Raw genomic sequence first — 19308 nt, forward strand, 5'->3', positions numbered from 1 at the left:
CACTCATTAAGATGGCTAAAGTTAAAAGCAGAAAACACCAAGTGTTGATGAGAATATGGAGCAGCTGAAATTTTTCTATATCAGTGGAGTGGAAGTATAAATTCATCCAACCACACTGGAAAACTGTCAGGAGTAGCTATTAAGTCTGAACTTTTGACTTAGCAATTTCATTCCTAGGTATTTACTTAATAGGGCATATATGTGGTGTACTAAAAGACATATTCATGAATGATCATAGCAGTATCATTCATTATAGCCCCAAACTGGAAACAGTCCAAGTATTTATAGATGGATGGAATAGAAATTAATGTACTGTTACCCACTTAAATGCAAGCAAATCTCACATGAATAAAAGAAGTTGAACACAAAGTATCCATAATGCATTATTTCATTTTTTAATATATTTATTTTTTATCTTTTTAATGAATGTTTCATAAATGTGCATGTCATCCTTGCGCAGGGACCATGCTACTCTTCTCTGTATGCATGATTCCGTTTATATAAAGTTTGTAAACAGGCAAATCTATGGTATTAAAAATCAAGAAGGTGATTTCCTTTGGGGAAGAAGGAGAGAATAGTTATTGGGAGGGGGCAGAAGGGGAGTTCTGGGGTGCCAGTCATGTCCAATTTCATGCCTTGTTAGTGGTTACATGGTATGTACACTTTGTGATAATTCATTGAGCTTTATACACTTATGATTTGTGCACTTTTTGGTATCCATTTTATACTTCAATAGAAAAAAAACAGTTTTTAAAGGGAAAACAAAAACCAGAACCGCTGCTATAAGAAGACAAAGATGAAATATGAGTACAGAAACAACACTGGTTTTGATTCTGTGTTGTATCCTTGCTAGATTAATGACATTAAACTTGATCAGTGTCACTGATCACTTGATCATAGTTGACGTCGCTGAGCCTCAGTTTTCTTCACTTATGAAATAGGAATGATATCACAATACTTTGTTAGAGGACTATTGTGAAGGTCAAATGAGAGAATGTGTACAAATGCGCTTTGAAAACTAAAATATTTGTTTATGAGTAGGCAAGCCAAAAAAAACCTATAACAAACATCACATATGATAATACATACATTAAATGACAAAAAATTCAAGGCCATTTTTCCTTCACAATTTGTTCTCTCAAGAAATCATCTATCCCAAGCACAGCCTTTTTTTTTTTTTTTTTTTTTTTTTTTTTTGAGACAGAATCTCTCTGTGTCACCTAGGCTGGAGTGCAGTGGCACTATCACGGCTTACTGCAACTTCCACCTCCTGAGCTTAAGTGATCCTCCCACCTCAGCCTTCCGAGTAGCTGGGACTGTAAGTGTGCACCACCATATCTGACTAATTTTTTATTTTTTTAGAGATAGGGTCTCCCAGTCTTGCCTAGGCTGGTCTCGAACTTCTGGGCTCAAGCTATCCTGTTGCATTGGCTTTCCAAAGGGCCGGGATTACAGGCACGAGCCACCACACTCAGCCCTCACAGCTGCATTTTTAAAAAGAAAAGAACTAATCTAACACCCATCTAAGAATCAGGTAACAAAGGCCTCTCATACTATTTAATCCTCATGAGTCACCAACGGATGTACTGTATAGCCATGCAGATACGTGAGTCTACAGATAAATTTAGAAGCTTTTCATGGCCGTGAAATAGTGGCATCGCGATACAACTGACTTGTCTCAATGGACAAGTGCAGGAAGCCTTTTTCTTACTTTTTTTTTTTTTTTGAGACGGAGTCTCGCTGTGCTCCCAGGCTGGAGTGCAGTGGCGTGATCTCGGCTCATTGCAAGCTCCGCCTCCCGGGTTCACGCCATTCTCCGGCCTCAGCCTCCCGAGTAGCTGGGACTACAGGCGCCCGCCACCTCGCCCGGCTAGTTTTTTGTATTTTTAGTAGAGACGGGGTTTCACCATGTTAGCCAGGGTAGTCTCGATCTCCTGACCTCGTGATCCACCCGCCTCGGCCTCCCAAAGTGCTGGGATTACAGGCTTGAGCCACCGCGCCCGGCCTTTTCTTACTTTTCATCTGGATGTTTCAGTTACAACTATTTTGGTTGCAAATAACGGAAACCAACTCAAGCTAATTTAAGCAAAAAAGAATATGGAGATGTCTCACAAAACTCAAGGGTGTAAAGTAGTTGAGCTTCTGGAATCAGAAACTCTCAGCCTTGAAGAATCCAGGCAGAGCTGGCTCCTTTCTCTCAGCCCTGCTCCTTTAAGTCTCTGCTTTATTCTTCTCTCATAACTAACTGGCTCTCTCTCCTTCCCTGGGCACAGAATGGGGAAAGGTGGCCTGAAAGCTCTCTGAGTTGACAGCATTTCCTCTCAAAAGACCAGCTTAGCCTGATGGACATTTTCTTGGTCTCAAATTAAATTTCTCAGGAGAAAAAAAAAAAACCAGTTTGGCCTGACTTAGGAAGAGTGACCACTGTGGTCTGGTCAAATGACCAGACCTACAGTGTCATTTAGTACCAATATGTCTGTTGCAGACCCATCCCACTGGGCAGTGGGTACAATTCTCAGAGGAAGCGGGTTATGATCTGGAAATATACCCACAAAAGTTTTTTCTCCAGATTTTAACTGTAGTAGTTGCATCGATCAAGTTGCCTGCCTTCTGTGTCTTTTCTGTACTTTGAGGGTTGTTTCCACAACTCTTAAAGCCTATCAGATGGCATAGGCCTTGCTATCCAGGTGACAGCTGATTGGGCCAGGGATTAATATGTAACCCATTATAGGCCAATTATATTTTGTCTGCCAGAAATTTGGAAATGGGATGTGAAGGCTGAGTCAGTTACCCATGGGTCTTGGGTAAGGTAGAAAGTGGATGCTGGAGTAGCCATGCTGATACACATACAGAGGAGAGAAACCAGCCTCCATCTATGCGTGAGGCAGAAGCAGCTGGACAGAGAAATGGAGAGAAGAGAGACTATGTCAGCTTTTAGAAAAAGAGACTGGTTTCTGACCTCCCAGTTCCCAGCTGCAGAGCCATGCAGTCTTAATCACTAACCTGTAGTTGGGTTCTATGAAATCCTCCTGTCTTCTTATTATAGATGCCTATGTAGCTAAACCAACTTAAGTAGATTTACGCTCACTGTAACCAGAGGATCTGAATGAATTTGAAAACATCAATGCCTAGTGAGAGTCCTTTCTTTATTTTTTAGATGGAGTCTCGCTCTATCGCCTGGGCTGGTGTACAGTGGTGCTATCTCGGCTCACTGCAACCTCCACCTCCCTGGTTCAAGCAATTCCTCTGCCTCAGCCTCCGGAGTAGCTGGGATTACAGGTGCATGCCACCATGTTCGGCTAATTTTTTTGTATTTTTAGCAGAGACGGGGGTTCACCATGTTGGCCAGACAGGTCTTGAACTCCTGACCTCAGGCAATCCACCTGCCTTCGCCTCCCAAAGTGCTGGGATTACAGGCGTAAGCCACCGTGCCCGGCCTAGTGAGAGTCCTTTCTACCCCACACAGAAATGAAGTCATTTGCTTTGAGCTCTAGCCATAGTTGTACAAAAGCAATTGCTCTTTCTGGATTTTCCTATAAATAATCAAAAGATATGAATGGGTACCTACCGTGTTTAGCATAAAAAGCCATAGCCGAAATATGATACATGGTCCTAGCCTCTGACACTACAGTCTAGTTGAGAAGAGACTACGTAACATACCTAATACAATTAGAGACTAGCACAAAACAGTATATAATTAAGTATAAAATTGCACAGCATAAAAACATTACTACTGTAGCTCAGGAAATAGAGAGGAGATCCTGTAATCTGTTGTGATCAGCAAAGATGATAGAGGAGGGAGAGAGGGGACTATAGTGAGCAAACTAGCAGGATTGAAGAAGGTGGTTCAGGTTGTTAATTGGTAGGAAATGTGCTTTAAAATATTTCTCTTATGTCTGATTACTAGCTTCCAGTTGGTGTTGAGTTCTGTTGAAGTGTTGGGAAATTATGAGACACATTGCTTTAATTGAAGTTGTTCTTCTCTATAATCTTATAGCATTTTCTATCCAATATACTTTCACTCACTTCTGCTTGATATAGAGATTAGGTTTCCTGGGGCCATTCAGCTATTTGTCACCATTGAGAAAGTATTTTGCAATAAACATTAGCAATCATGTCTAATGCCTTATGTTGGTTATTCTATATTGTCCTGAATGATGGTGATTAATAGCAAACAAACCATAATACAGTTGCCCAAATATGAACAAACATGTGCATATTCATGTAGTAACTGAAATTCACAAAAGTGCTTAACTTTATAATATAATCACCCCACGGTAAGTAAATAAAAGTAACACTGCAAAGTTATTGTAAAAAAAAAAATTGTTTCAGTGGTTGTGTATAATTTTCTTTCTTTCTTTTTTTTTTCTGAGACGGAGTCTCGCTCTGTCGCCCAGGCTGGAATGCAGTGGCCGGATCTCAGCTCACTGCAAGCTCCGTCTCCCGGGTTTACGCCATTCTCCTGCCTCAGCCTCCTGAGTAGCCGGGACTACAGGCACCCGCCACCTCACCCGGCAATTTTTTTTTTTTTTTTTTTTTGTATTTTTTAGTAGAGACGGGGTTTCATCGTGTTAGCCAGGATGGTCTCGATCTCCTGACCTCGTGATCTGCCCGTCTCGGCCTCCCAAAGTGCTGGGATTACAGGCTTGAGCCACCGCGCCCGGCCTTGTATATAATCTTCTAAAGCACACAAAGAAATATGACCAGGAGAAAGTAACAAAAATATAAATATTCTTTTATGACTTATGAAATTATTATAATTATAGAATTGACCTATACAATTATGAACAATGACCTTTATTTGGTCATTTGCTATAAATTGTATGAATTTGGTATTGACAAAATCACCAAAATAGTTGTCCTTCGTGGATAGAGACAACTATGATAGAGTTTGAAAATTATACTCAGTTTATTGGGTTTTTTTGTTTGTTTGTTTTTTGAGACAGACTCTTGCTCTGTTGCCCAGGCTGGAGTGTAGTGGGGCGATATCTGCTCACTGCAACCTCCGCCTCCCAGGTTCAAGTGATTCTCATGCCTTGGCCTCATGAGTAGCTGGGATTACAGGTGCGCACCACCATGCCCAGCTACTTTTTTGTAGTTTTAGTGGAGACGGGGTTTTGCCACGTTGACCAGGCTGGTTTCAAACCCCTGACCTGAGGTGATCCTCCTGCCTTGGCCTCCCTAAGTGCTGGGATTATAGACATGAGCCACCATGCCAGGCCAGAATTTTTTTTTTTTTGAATCAGGATTACGCTTTGTGATTTAGACTAGAGTGCAGTGGTGCAATCATAGCTCACTGTAACCAGACTCAAGCAATCCTGCTGCCTCAGTCTCCAGAGTGGCTGTGACCACAGGTGCATATCATCATAGTTGGCTAATTTTTAAATATTTTGTAGAGACTGGGTCTTGTTATGTGTGGCCCAGGCTGCTGGTCTCGAACTCCTGGCCTCAAATGATCCCCCATCCTTGGCCTCCCAAAGGACTAGGATTACAGGCATGAGCCACTATGCCCAGCCTGAAAAGAATTATTCTTTTTCTTTCTTTTTTTTTTGAGATGGAGTTTCACTCTTGTCGCCCAGGCTGGGGTGCAATGGCACAATCTCAGCTCACTGCAACCTCAGCCTCCCAGGTTCAAGCGATTCTCCTGCTTCAGCCTCCCCAGTAGTGGGGATTACAGGTGCCCGCTACCATCCCTGGCTAAGTTTTGTATTTTTTAGTAAAGATGGGGTTTCACCATGTTGGCCGGGCTAGTCTTGAACTCCTGACCTCAGGTGATCCACCCACCTTGGACTCCCAAAGTGCTGGGATTATAGGCGTGAGTCACTGCACCTGGCCAACAAGTATTCTTTTAATCTTTTTTTTTTTTTTTGAGACGGAGTCTTGCTCTGTCACCCAGGCTGGAGTGCAGTGGCGCAATCTCCACTCACTGCAAGCTCCACCTCCCGGGTTCACGCCATTCTCCTGCCTCAGCCTCCCGTGTGGCTGGGACTACAGGCGCCCGCCACCGCGTCCGGCTAATTTTTGTATTTTTAGTAGAGACGGGGTTTCACCGTGTTAGTCAGGATGGTCTCGATCTCCTGACCTCGTGATCCGCCCATCTCAGCCTCCCAAAGTACTGGGATCACAGGCATGAGCCACCGCGCCCAGCCTATTCTTTTAATCTTTAATGTCTTATTTTATCTTTCCACTTCAAAGATAATGAGGGCTATTTCAGGGCATAAGGCGGACAAATTTTTTTTTTTTTTTTTTTTTTTTGGACACAGAGTCTCACTCTCGCCAGGCTGGAGTGCAGTGGTATGATCTCAGCTCACTGCAACCTCCGCCTCCCGGATTCAAGTGATTCTCCTGCCTCAGCCTCCTGAGTAGCTGGGACTACAGGCATTTGCCACCACGCCCAGCTAATTTTTGTATTTTTAGTAAGGATGGGGTTTCAGCATGTTGGCCAGGATGGTCTTGATCTCTTGACCTCATGATCTGCCCACCTTGGCCTCCCAAAATGCTGGGATTATAGGCGTGAGCCACTGCACCCAGCCTAGCTGGACTACTTTTTTTTTTGGTTTTGCCACTAACAGTAATTGTGTTAGTGGAGAGAATGAAAAAGTTGGAAGGAAACATTGACAAAACTGGCTAGATATGGGGAATTATATAGGAGACTGAATGGGGAAACTGTTATGTCTTGACAGAGGTAATAAACTCGAGTGAGCTTTGGGAAGAAAAAATTTGGTTTGGGGTATATCAATCAGGATGCTTTTGGTTGAAAGTAACAGAAAATTCAACCAAAAACACCAGGCAAGTGGCTCACACCTGTAATCCCAGCACTTTGGGAGGCTGAGGTAGGCTGATCACTTGAGGTCAGGAGTTCAAGACCAGCCTGGCCAACATGGTGAAACTCATCTCTACTGATAATACAAAAATTAGCTAGGCATGGTCCCAGCTACTTGGGAGGCTGAGGCAGGAGAACTGCTTGAACCCAGGAGGCGGAGGTTGCAGTGATTGGAGATCGTGCTACTGCACTCCAGCCTGGGCAACACAGGGAGACCCTGTTTCAAAAAAAAAAAAAAGAAAGAAAAGAAAATTCAACCAAAAGAGGCACATGTAATAAGGAAAATTATCACACTTAATGAGAAATTCAAGAGTAGAGTGGTTCCAAGGTTGTTTAATCCAATAGCTTGACAATATCATCAATGGTTAAGGTCCTTTGCTCTTTGTCCTCTAGTTTGGTCCCTTCATGGTCACAAGATGACTGTCATAGCTCCAAGCATCACATCCTTACAAAATAATAATAATATAACTAAAATTTGCATAGTACTTTTGATAAGCAAAAGACTGCTCTAAGTACTTTACATATATTAATTATTTTGGTCCTTACAGCAACCCTATGAGTTGGTTCTATTATCCCATTTTACAGATGAGGAAACCAAGGTACAGGGATATTAAATAATTTGCCCAGAGTCACTAGGTAGTGAGTGGCTTAACTGAGATACACTGCAGGAATCTGGGTCCAAGAAAGGAAGAGTGGGTATCTTTTCTCATAGTCCTCATTCTTATGAGGACTATGAGGAACTATTCAGGATCCTCCACTTCCAGCATATTTCCTATCAAGTGTCATTAGCCTGACTTGCCTCATATGCACATTCCTAAACCAATCATCCAAAAGGGGGAATGATATTATCATAGATAGCTTAGACAGATTAAGATTAATCTCTGGGGCTGGGGAGAAACTCAGTTTCCCCCAAAGCATACCTCAGTTAAGTGAGGCTCTATAGCAGAATATAAGATCGAGTTAGGGAGGCTGCCAGGAAGGCAACCAACAGGAGAGAAATGCCATGGGATGTTGAAATGGACAAATCCAGTAGGTAGCTGAGGACACATCAAGAGGATGGAGCTGGTGCTCCACATTTGGGGCTCAGATGCATTGAGGCAGTAGTTGAAGTCATGAGAATGGGACACATTTCCAAGGAAGACGATATCAAAATCAGCAGGCTAAAAACTGAACCTTAAAAACATTGGTGGGAGGGATGGTTGAAGCAAAAAAACAAAATGTTCATAATTGTTTAAGCTATGTGATCAGTACACAGGGCATATTATATAACACTACTGTCTCTAGTTTTGTGTGTGTCTGAAATTTGGAATAAAACGGTTTGAAAAAAACAAATTCAATCTCAGAGACTTTGCAAACTCTCTCTCAATATGAAGGAGCCCCCTGTCCTTGGTTCCTAACCTCTCAGTAGACTTGTAATTTAACCCTTGTATAAGGTTTGTATCTACCCCCATATTTTGGGACAAGTTCTGGTCCCAGGCAGGGGAAGATAAGAAGCCCTAGTGTGCCCTCTTACTGGCTCATTTTCCAGCCGTTTTTACTGCTGGTTGGTTCTGGTAACTCAGCTGGGAGTCTCTTGCATCCTCTCCTGTAACCATCTCTAACTGGCCTCAGAGCCTGAACTTTTCAACCCTGATCTCCAATCTTCCTGTGCCCAGGTCCTGATAAGATACCCGCCTCCAGACCAGTTATAATTGCGAGGATCTCTGTTTACTTGCCAGAATTAGGCCTCTATGTAAAGGACATTAAATATGGGCCTTAATACTAAACCTTTTTTATTTTTATTTATTTATTTATTTTTTGAGACAGAGTCTTGCTCTATCACCAAGGCTGGAGCGCAGTGGTGTGATCTCGGCTCACTGCAACCTCCACCTCCTAGGTTCAAGTGATTCTCCTGCTTCAGCCTCCTGAGTAGCTGGGATTATAGGCACCTGCCACCACACCCAGCTAATCTTTTGTATTTTTAGTAGAGATGGGGTTTCACTATGTTGGCCAGGCTGGTCTCAAACTCCTGACCTCAGGTGATGCACCCGCCTTGGCCTCCCAAAGTGCTGGGATTACAGGCGTGAGCCACCCCGGCCCAATAAGAAACCTTTTAAACTAATTGCACTGAAGTCTTGCATGACTCTTTCACCAAGAATTTTCCATTTGCAGGTTTCCTACAACTATATCCCTGCATGCTTGTTGAGTAATTGATTTGTGATTTTACTCCTATGTTCATCTCCTTGATGTCTGCTCCAGTCTGAATCTGCTGAGATTCTTAAGATCAGCACTGGAGCCCAGTTTCACTAGCAGGAGAAAAAGAGCTTTCAGACAAGTAAACAGGAAGAATTGCTGCAGATGTGGAAGGAACATAAGGGAAAAGTAGCGCAATGTTGCCTTTAGGTTTTTGAAGCATGAGCAAACCACCATATTGCATGAGCAAATGGCAATGCTATGATAAAGCAAAAGATGAAGAGTTGGCAGAAAAGTATAGTTTATTGTTAAAAGAAAATAAAACATAACAAAGTGAATGAATAATGTAAATGAATTTGGGCATAAATGCTAAGCTGCTTACACAAATGGCTGTTATTAGAGTTTTCCACAGCCAAGCATATTTAAACATTTAGTAGTGTTGCAGCATTTATAGTTGGGCTCCATGTGAATAGTTTTCCTGATACCACCCACTGTGTTATAATCATAATCTCAATCATCTCATGTGTATGACACTCACTTTAAAACACAAAGGAGGCCGGGCACGGTGGCTCAAGCCTGTAATCCCAGCACTTTGGGAGGCCGAGACGGGCGGATCACGAGGTCAGGAGATCGAGACCATCCTGGCTAACACGGTGAAACCCCGTCTTTACTAAAAAATATGAGAAACTAGCTGGGCAAGGTGGCGGGTGCCTGTAGTCCCAGCTACTCGGGAGGCTGAGGCAGGAGAATGGCGTAAACCCGGGAGGCGGAGCTTGCAGTGAGCCGAGATCGCGCCACTGTACTCCAGCCTGGGCGACAGAGCGGGACTCCGTCTCAAAAAAACAAAAAACAAAAAACACAAAGGAGGCTCTGGTTCTGAGGAAGCCAGTTTTGGCCTCCTAGTCTGTGTGGATTGCATGTAAGATGGTGATAGCTTGATCAACTTCCTCTCTAAGGAGGAAGTAGGGTTGGAGGACAGGCTCAGGCTTGAGGTCCTAGCACTGAGAAAAGGAAAAATGTCCAGCAAACTACTTGAGATCCTCCAAATGCAATTCAAGAAATACTTATCAAGCATCTATTGTGTATGATTTACAACAAAAGAAACGATGAATTGGAGGTTATGGTCCACAGCAGGGGTACTACCTCCTCCATGCCTTTTTTTAAGCAAAGGGTCCCTTTGGTGAATCCTGTAGATTTCTTCTCAGAATAACATTTAAAAATACATAAAGCTCATTAAGATTACAAAGGAAAACCAATTATAATTAAAGATAGTTATCAAACTATTAAGTACATTTGTGATATGCTTTTTTTTTTTGAGATGGAGTCTCACTCTTGTCACCCAGGCTGGAGTGCAATGGCATGGTCCCGGCTCACTGCAACCTCCGCCTCCCAGGTTTAGGTGATTCTCCTGCCTCAGCCTCCTGAGCAGCTGGGACTAGAGGCACATGCCACCACACCTGGCTAATTTTTGTATTTTTAGTAGAGATGGGGTTTTACTATGTTGGCCAGGCTGTCTCAAACTCCTGACCTCATGATATACACACCTCAGCCTCCCAAAGTACTGGGATTACAGGCGTGAGCCACCATGCTCAGCCTATGCTTCTTTATTAATGCATGAAATAACAAGATCTAGTGATAAGTATAATAATTATAATAATTTCAAAAGAGTGGTGAGTGTAAATGACATCAAGAGAGACTGTGATGCTTGGTAAAGACTGGGAATCTCTGCCCTAAGCAACTTGTGACCTCGCAGTTCACTAATTTTTTGGCCTCCCTTGCAGCTAAAGGTGATCATGTGATTTCCTCACCCAACTTTTTCTACATTACATTTAATATTGTTTTTATTTAAAGCTATATATTGGGGAGAGATTAGCATTAATAAGAGATTCTAAAGCTCTTCATGTGGCTCTGGAGAAAGATGTTACGATTCCCATTTTGCAGAACAAACCAAAGCTCAGAGAGCTTCGTTACCAGCTCAAGTCACACAGCTAGTTAGTAGCAGAGCACATTATGATGGTACTCAGGGTTTATGACACATTATGTTTATGATGGTAAACACCAGTTTTCTTTTTTTTTTTTTTGAGACGGAGTCTTGCTCTGTCACCCAGGCTGGAGTGCAGTGGCGCCATCTCAGCTCACTGCAAGCTCCACCTCCTGGGTTCACACCATTCTCCTGCCTCAGCCTCCCGAGTAGCTGGGACCACAGGACTCCCACCACCGCACCCTGCTAATTTTTTGTATTTTTAGTAGAGACGGAGTTTCACCGTGTTAGCCAGGATGGTCTCGATGTCTTGACCTCGTGATCCGCCCGCCTTGGCCTCTCAAAGTGCTGGGATTACAGGCGTGAGCCATGGCGCCCGGCCAACACCAGTTTTCAAAGTTGTAAATCTTGTTGGGTTTTCTTTAATGGTTTGGTGTTTTAAGCAAATAAAGCATACAACAAAGTTAACCTTCGTATCTGTTTTGGGGTGTCTCCATACTTTTTTTTTTTTTTATCTTAGTGATTGAAAGTGTGAATGATACGGAATTATCAGCCCACCTAAATGGCTGAGCTTTGTATTTGTTTTTGGGTCAACCAAGGGAAAGTGAGAAGGAAGTCAAGCAAGCCAAGAAACTGTTCTCATGCCTTTCTGTGGTTGCTTGTATTCACAGGACAAGGGTCCCTAAGTGTCTTCACTTTTTTATCCTTAGCATGGTTCCCATTTTAGAAGCTGAAGTCTCAGACTCCCTTCTGCTTACATAAGGGGTGTCAGGCAATGAAGTGTGATTTAAGAAAAAAAATTTTTTTTTTTTTGAGACGGGGTCTCGCTCGGTCCCCCAGGGTGGAGTGCAGTGGCTGGATCTCAGCTCACTGCAAGCTCCGCCTCCCAGGTTCACGCCATTCTCCTGCCTTAGCCTCCCGAGTAGCTGAGACTACAGGCGCCCGCCACCTCGCCCGGCTAGTTTTTTGTATTTTTTAGTAGAGACGGGGTTTCACCATGTTAGCCAGGATGGTCTCGATCTCCTGACCTCGTGATCCGCCCGTCTCAGCCTCCCAAAGTGCTGGGATTACAGGCTTCAGCCACCGCACCTGGCCGGAGAAAAAATTTTTTATAAGTCACTTCAGTAATACTTCCTGCTGACTGTATGATCTCACGCTGATAATAAAGGGGACAGTGGAAAAGTGAGACATATATATGTTCTCCCAACATGCAAAAGTGAGGAAATGAATTTACTTTACATCTGCCTCCATTATCCTGTGCCAGAGGGTCTCAAACATTGATTCACATAAAAATCATCTGCAGGCTGGGCGCGGTGGCTCACGCCTGTAATCCCAGCACTTTGAAAGGCTGAGGCGGGCGGATCACTTGAAGTCAGGAGTTCGTGACCAGCCTGGCCAACATGGTGAAACCCTGTCTCTACTAAAAATACAAAAATTAGCCAGGCGTGGTGGTTGGCGCCTGTAATCCCATCTACTCAGGAGGCTGAGGCAGGAGAATCACTTGAAACTGGAAGGCAGAGGTTGCAGTGAACCGAGATTGCACCACTGCACTCCAGCCTGGACATCAGAGTGAGACTCTGTCTCAAAAAAAAAAAAAAAAAAAAAAAAAATCATCTAGGGAGCTATTTTAAAATTCACCTTTCTGACCCTTGTCCCCAGAGTCTCTGATTTGTAGGCATGAGTGGACCTGGGAATCTCCATCCCAGAATCCCAGATGATTCGTAGGTTCAGTATCATTTGTGTCCAATTGATTTTATAGTAAAAGAAGGGTTGTTGATCTCGTCCGTTAGATATAGGATGCGCAGGGATAGGAGAGCAATTAAGACTAAAATGATCGCGAGCAAGACCAGTTCAAATGGTTTCTATTTCTTGAGCGTCTGTAATACTGGTGTTGGTTAGTTTTGTTGTGAGGGTTGAGGATAGGACATATAAGACTAGAAAGCTGATTAAGGATACGATTATAAAAGTGTGATCATGAAAAGCGATTAATTCCTCTATAATAGGGGATGTGGCATCTTGTAGACCTAGTTGAACTGGGTGAGCCATATAAGATATATAGGGTTTAACCTATGACTTAGCTTTGACAAAGCTATGAAATAATTTTTCTAATATCTCATTGAAAAAGTTATACAGGTTATAGGGTTGGCTTGAAACCAGTTTTAGGAGGTTCGATTCCTTCCTTTTTCGTCTAGTTTAATATAGGTTGGTTCTTCAAATGTGTGGTAGGGCAGAGGGCAACCATGCAGTCACTCCAGGTTAGTAGAAGGCTGCTCAATTAATAAGACTTTACATTTTGAGGCAAAGGCTTCTCAGGTTATATAGATTATTAATATTACCACTGCTAGGGAGATGAAGGAGCCTATAGATGATAGAAGATTTCATGTAGTATAGGCATCAGGATAATCAGAATAGCGTCGGGGTATTCTGGATAGGCCAAGAAAGTGTTGTGGGAAGAAAGTTAAATTTACACCTACAAATATAATGGCAAAGTGAGCTTTGGTCTAGAGTATAGCCTGAAAATAAGGGGAATCAATGAATAAAACCCCCCATGATGGCGAATACAGCTCCTATTGACAGAACATAGTGAAAGTGGGCTACAACATAGTATGTGTCGTGTAGTATGTGTCACTATGCTGTAAGAAACACCATTCTCACACAAACTTGATGAGTAGGTTTTAAAAACCTGACTTGCAGAGGCAGAGCCGCCGCCCTGCCGCCACTTTCAGACTCCGACCATGGCCTAGCGCCGGTGGCAGTGGGCGAGCGGCTGCTCCTGGAGGCCGGCGACGCGGGCCTGGTTCCTTGAGCCTTGCAGGGCCTCCGGGGCCACGAGCCGGCTCACAGGCGGTAGGAATTTGTTTTGTCTCAGATACCCTATTTCAGTCTTGTGAGGCATTTAACATCTGCCTGTCCAAATGTATATAGTATATCACGGTGTTATCACACAACCCCGGACAGTAAAACACACAGTGGTGAGAAATATACAGATCACCGATCCTTTCAAACTCGGTTGGAGAGACTTGAAAGGTCTGTATGAGGACATTAGAAAGGAACTGCTCATATCAAAAACAGAACTTAAGGAAATGTCGAGTACTACTCTGATGGAAAAGGAAAAGCCTTTAGACCAGTTATTGGGGTGCTAATAGCCCGAGCATGTAATATTCATCATAACAACTCCCGATCCGATGTCGTTTTCACAAGCAGATTGCTGAGAAGTTTCTAGGCGGCGTCTCTTAAAAAGCATTGCTTTCTGTTAATTTGACCTGTGCAAGCCAGCCAGCGGGCCATAGCCTTAATTGCAGAAATGATCCACACTGCTTCACGATGACGTTATTGACGATGCATGTTCTCGAAGAGGAACACACAGTTAATAAGATCTGGGGTGAAAAGAAGATACTTTTTTTGGTTTTTAAAAATCTTTCTTACGGAATTACAAGCTTTTTGGAACGCGTTTGCTTTTCAGATTTGTCTCATTAAAAAGTAAAATGTGCTTGCTCAAAAAACAAAACAAAACAAAAAAACCCGAATTGCAATTAAGTCTTTGTTTCTGCCGTCCTTACGACGACCTGGACAATTGTCCTATTACTAAATTTGCCCTTTTCCGTAAAACATTGACAGCCCCTAACCTGAATAGCACTCTGTTGGGTCTAAGCTTAAATTGTCTGCCCAAACCAATTTACACCAAAGTAGGAATTAGGTTTAAGTTCTCTTTTAGGACATTCGGATTATATATCCTAAGGTATTACAATACCTCTGTTACACTTCTGTTTCTCGTTTGGAGAATTAACGTGGCAGCATCGTCTAATTTGATACCTGGAGGAGTCATGTCCACTTTCCCCATCGGCCTGTCAAACCCGTATCATTCATTCTTGACTCATCCTGTGACTTTGTGAAGCCTTTCTTGGTAAACCTATCCGCAAGGAAGACCCTTTATGTCATCACCAGCCCTTGTGCATGTTTCAATTATAGTACCTATCATCTTGTACTGTGATTGCCTAATTTATTTTTGCATCTCCAGCTCTACATACAGTACCTGGCAAACAGCAGGTGCTCAATAACTGCGAAATGAACGAGTCCATGTGAAGAGACTAGGCCGGGAGTTTTAAAAACCAATGTTGACTGTGAAACAAAATACGGAAATGTCAAGGGCTAGTGTAAAAATAATCTCTAACAGCACAGAATCCTCCTAAAGGGAACACCTGTCCCACTTTCTCACGTTGCTTTCCAGGCTCTTCCGACACCCCAATTTCCCGCCCACTCTTCTCCCTCCGGGGGACAGGTCAGGCAGGTATCCCAGCTTGGCGGCTCTGATAGGTCGGCGATGATTTCATTGTTAGGGAACATCCGGGCCTTTCTCCTCCCCGCAATACCTCCCCAGAGCCCGGCCTTCCCAGTTTCCCACTCCCGCGTGCGCCCCACCCGCGGCTGAAGCAAAACAACTGCCTCTCCCCTGCCCACTTCTTGTCCTCGTCTGAGCCATCCCTTCCCGTCTACGCCGAAGAGAGGCGTTTATTTCCTCCAATAGGGGCCTACGAGGACTTTCTTAGCCAATCAGTAGCCAAGCCCTTGCAATTCCGGGTGGGACCAAGCGTCCACACCTATAGCTGGACTGCTCGTTGGTCCCTTATGGCGCTTGATTTACGCAAGGCTTAGAGGTCAAATACAAGGGGGCACGGTCCTCACAGAACGGAAAGGATCCGTACAGACCCTCTGGGTTTGACCGTTTTCTAAGACGAACCAATCGCTTTTCAGATACCTCCCCGCCTTTTCCGCGTTCATTTGAAAAAAAGCCGGTGTGACGGACTTGGAAATTGGCTCAGTGACTGACCCGCAAAGAAAGCCAGTGACTGGGGGTTCGGACCACGATTTGGACCAATAAGAGAAGGCAATCGCTGGGGCCGGGGCTTTGCTAGGAGGAGCGCAGGTGGGCGTTATTTGATTGACGGCGGGCTCTACTTATGGCTGGTAGCGGGGGCTGGTCCCTGACGTTTGGGAGGTAGGACCTAGCGGAGGCGGGGCCGAATAAAGTAAATGGTAATAAAGGGTTGGGTCTCACTTAGTGGGCGGTGTTTGATGGACAGCTGACCTTGCCAGTTGAAAGTAGCCACTGATGTCCAATGGGAAATTAGAAACTCAGAGGCGGGGCCGGGTGGGCGGGGTACACTAAGTACGGAGGTGCCGAGGGAGCAGCACTGGGAGGGGGAGCGGTAATTGACAAGACTCCCAGCAAACCAGAGGCCGCGACAGGGCGCGCGGCATCCCAGTGGGTGGGAGCTGGAGGCGGGGCTCCCTGAGGGGCGGGGAAGGACTAGGGTGCGGGGAGGGGGTTGCAGAAGGAGCCGAGCGGCTTCTGCTCAATGGCGGAAAAGCCGCCAGTGCTCTGACTGCCTCGTTCCCCTAGCAGTTGCGGGGGAGTTTCCTCCCGGCGCGGCTGGAGTCTCTGATTCTCAGGGTTAGGTGGTTGGAAGATGCTCCAGAGAGACGAGGCTGCGGCGGAGGAGGTGGCGGCGGCCGAGTCGGCAACGGCGCTGGGGTGGAGAGAAGGCAGCAGCGGCGGCGGCGGCGGCGTGAGGGGCCGGGCGGTGTAAACAGCCCCGGAGGCGGCGGAGGCGGTCGGTGGTCGAGACCCCGAGGGGCAAGCGGCGGCTGAGTCAGGGTCGCGCCTCCGTTGGAAACTTGGGTTGAGTACCGCGGCGGGCGCCAGCGAGGCGCCCTAGACATCTTCTCCCTCCCTTGCCTCAGGTAAGGCCGCCCGGCGCCCCGCCGGAGGGGAAGCGGCTGACTGGCCGGGCCGCCGAGGCCCCGAGCCCTGGGCAGGTTTTCGCGGTGCCGCCGAACCGCGGCCGGGGCCTCTGTCCTTCCGAATCCTCGCTGCTTTCCCCGCGGAGCCTAGGCGGGGGAACGCCGTGCCTGGCTCTCGGGTAGGCCCCTTCCCCGGCCGCCGCCTCCGCTCAGCTGAGGACTGGGAGAGGCGCGGGGAGAGAATGGGAGTTTGCTCGAACGCCTGGACGCCAACTGATTCCCTCTTCCCTCCGCTTCAGTCTTCAAGCATCTCTTTCACACGAAAGCGCTGGGGCTACCCCAGGCCTTGGCTCTTCTCTTCCTGGTGCATGCCCTCTTTGAAAACACTATCTTTTCCCTTTCATTTCCTCATCAGCTTCTGCCCTACTCTGCGCTCCACTTCACTTCCTTGTTAAATCGTCTTTCTCTGCTGTCTATGCGTTCTACCCTCGCCTTCCCTCCTTAGTGGCTTTAAATTGTGTTTCTCTTCTCATGGTACCCCCGGCATCTCTTGTCTGCCTTCCCTAGCACCATCCTTTTCAGATGTCATTCCTAACAGCGAAGTTATTAATTGAAACTGCCACTTATTTTCAGTACCCCAAATCTACCGGAGCCCCATTAAGAGTATAGACTGACAAGCCATAGATCAGTTTTTTTTATAGTTTAAGCCTAACAGCCTTAAAAAAAATTGTATTATTAAACGTAAAGTGTGAAAATGACACCTAAAATGATTTTTTAAATGAAGGACTCAGTGAGTGTTGGAAATAGTTATTTCTTCATTTTTTAAAAATTGCATGACCTCTCATGTCAGATTTAGCAGATCTAGGACGTTTGCCCATCTTATCTGGCAAAAAAAGTGCTTCCTAGGCATTTGATAGCAGCCCAAATTCATCAATATTCAATTTGTTCTAAAAACTTTTTTTAAAAAGAGACATTAATAACTAGGAAGCTGTTTTGATAAAGTCACAGTTAAAGAGCTTTTAAAATAGGCTCCACATGTTTAATGTATCAAAATAAAGTTGGCAGGCATGTTGTAAAAGGATTATTTAGGAATTTGAGTAGTCTTAGTGTTATGTAGCTATTTTAGGAAAAACATTCTTTTTCTGTTAACAAACGTTTACAACGACGGTGATGTGAGAATTACTGAGGCTTATTGTGGGATTAACACAGGAACTGTCTTTATTTGAGCTACTGCATGGATGAAGAAGTGGTAAATTGTTCAGGGTAGACAGTGTAAGTCACAGTATGTTCTAGGAGGTGGAGAAACATGCTATGGACACTGAATGTTAATAGATGTTATTTCATTTACTTTCTCTGTTGTGCAGTAGCAAAGTTCCTATTGTTGGCCTACTTTTAAATAGAGCATTTCTAAGTAAATAGTGAGACAAGTTATTCTAATTATTATGATAGTCTTTTCCAAGTGAACAGGCCTGTTAAAAATATAGCTGAAGTAATGGTAATTTTTTAAGGAAATGTTTTTGTAGATCTGCCAAATGGACAGCGTGTTGTTCTAATCGAAATTTTAAAATTAAGTATTTAGAACAGAATATTTTAGTCAACAGATTTTCTTTCAGGGATAATCTTTATTTTGTGCTGCTTCTCTCAATGCCTTCTTTGTCTTTTTTTTTTTTTTTCTTAATGGTTGTTGTGTTTTCGCCTCTTCATTTGTTTTTGCTCTCATAAAGTCTTATAACAGTTTCTGCAGTGGTTCTTTTTGTTGCTGTGTATTAGTACGCAGTAGTAGTTTTATTTGAGCTTTCATGCTTTAAGATTTCATACTTTAAGATATCCTCTGGATTTGTTGAAGTGATTATTCTCTTTGATGTGACCAGCAGAGCTTTCAACACTGTTTTCTTACACTGGGTGTCTGATTTCTGTGAAGACTCTAGGAATAGGTGAAAGGCCTTTCAGTTTAGTCATGTCAGTAAATACTGTTTTATGTTAGTAATTCACCTAATTACTAAATTCCTTAAGATTACATCATCTGAAGGAATGGTGTAGTGTCCAAGTAACTGTGCTTCTAAGAATAGCTGATTCACAGGTTGACAAGGTCAGAAAAAGTGGCTCTTGTTGAAAGTTATCTTTGCTATAACAAACATTTTTTTATGGAATCTTTTGAATTAAAATACGATGCTGATTATGTCTTGGCAGTCTTGGAATAGTAGAATTGGCCACAGTATCACTTAGTGATTGTGGTGATTTATTAAAAAGAGGCTATATAGGCCAGGTGCGGTGGCTCACGCCTGTAATCCCAGCACTTTGGGAGGCTGAGGCGGGTGGATCACTTGAGGTCTGGAGTTCGTGACCAGCCTGGCCAACATGGTAAAACCCCATCTCTACTGAAAATACAAAACTTAGCCGGGTGTGGTGGCGCATGCTTGTAATCCTATCTACTCAGGAGGCTGAGGCAGGAGAATCACTTGAACTCAGGAGGTGGAGGTTGCAGTGAGCCGAGATCGTGCCACTGCAGTCTAGCCTGGGTGACAGAGTAAGACTCTGTCTCAAAAAAAAAAAGAAAAAAAGGCTATATTTCATGAATATTTTTGTGTGT

At 44.2% G+C, this 19308-nt stretch overlaps 1 protein-coding gene, 1 non-coding gene and 1 pseudogene across 5 annotated transcripts in view; 2 read left to right on the forward strand and 1 right to left on the reverse strand.

Moving 5' to 3' along the window:
• Positions 1-415: 415 nt before the first annotated feature.
• Positions 416-522, reverse strand: LOC112605443. The gene has a single exon (XR_003115434.1). It is a non-coding gene; the product is annotated as a U6 spliceosomal RNA (small nuclear RNA).
• A 13189-nt stretch (positions 523-13711) lies between these two features.
• Positions 13712-17223, forward strand: LOC112604491 (annotated as a pseudogene).
• Positions 15061-19308, forward strand: part of PPM1B (protein phosphatase, Mg2+/Mn2+ dependent 1B) — a 78134-nt gene continuing 73886 nt past the window's right edge. For 2 of the 4 annotated variants that reach the window (XM_025354203.1, XM_025354201.1), the window contains exon 1: positions 15061-16718. The gene's annotated coding sequence lies outside the window, so the exon portion shown is untranslated. The remainder of the gene's footprint in view (positions 16719-19308) is intronic. The other 2 variants (XM_025354204.1, XM_025354200.1) reach the window with 2 other exon arrangements.

This window comes from Theropithecus gelada, chromosome 13, assembly GCF_003255815.1.
Source record: "Theropithecus gelada isolate Dixy chromosome 13, Tgel_1.0, whole genome shotgun sequence".
Classification (NCBI taxonomy): domain Eukaryota; kingdom Metazoa; phylum Chordata; class Mammalia; order Primates; family Cercopithecidae; genus Theropithecus; species Theropithecus gelada.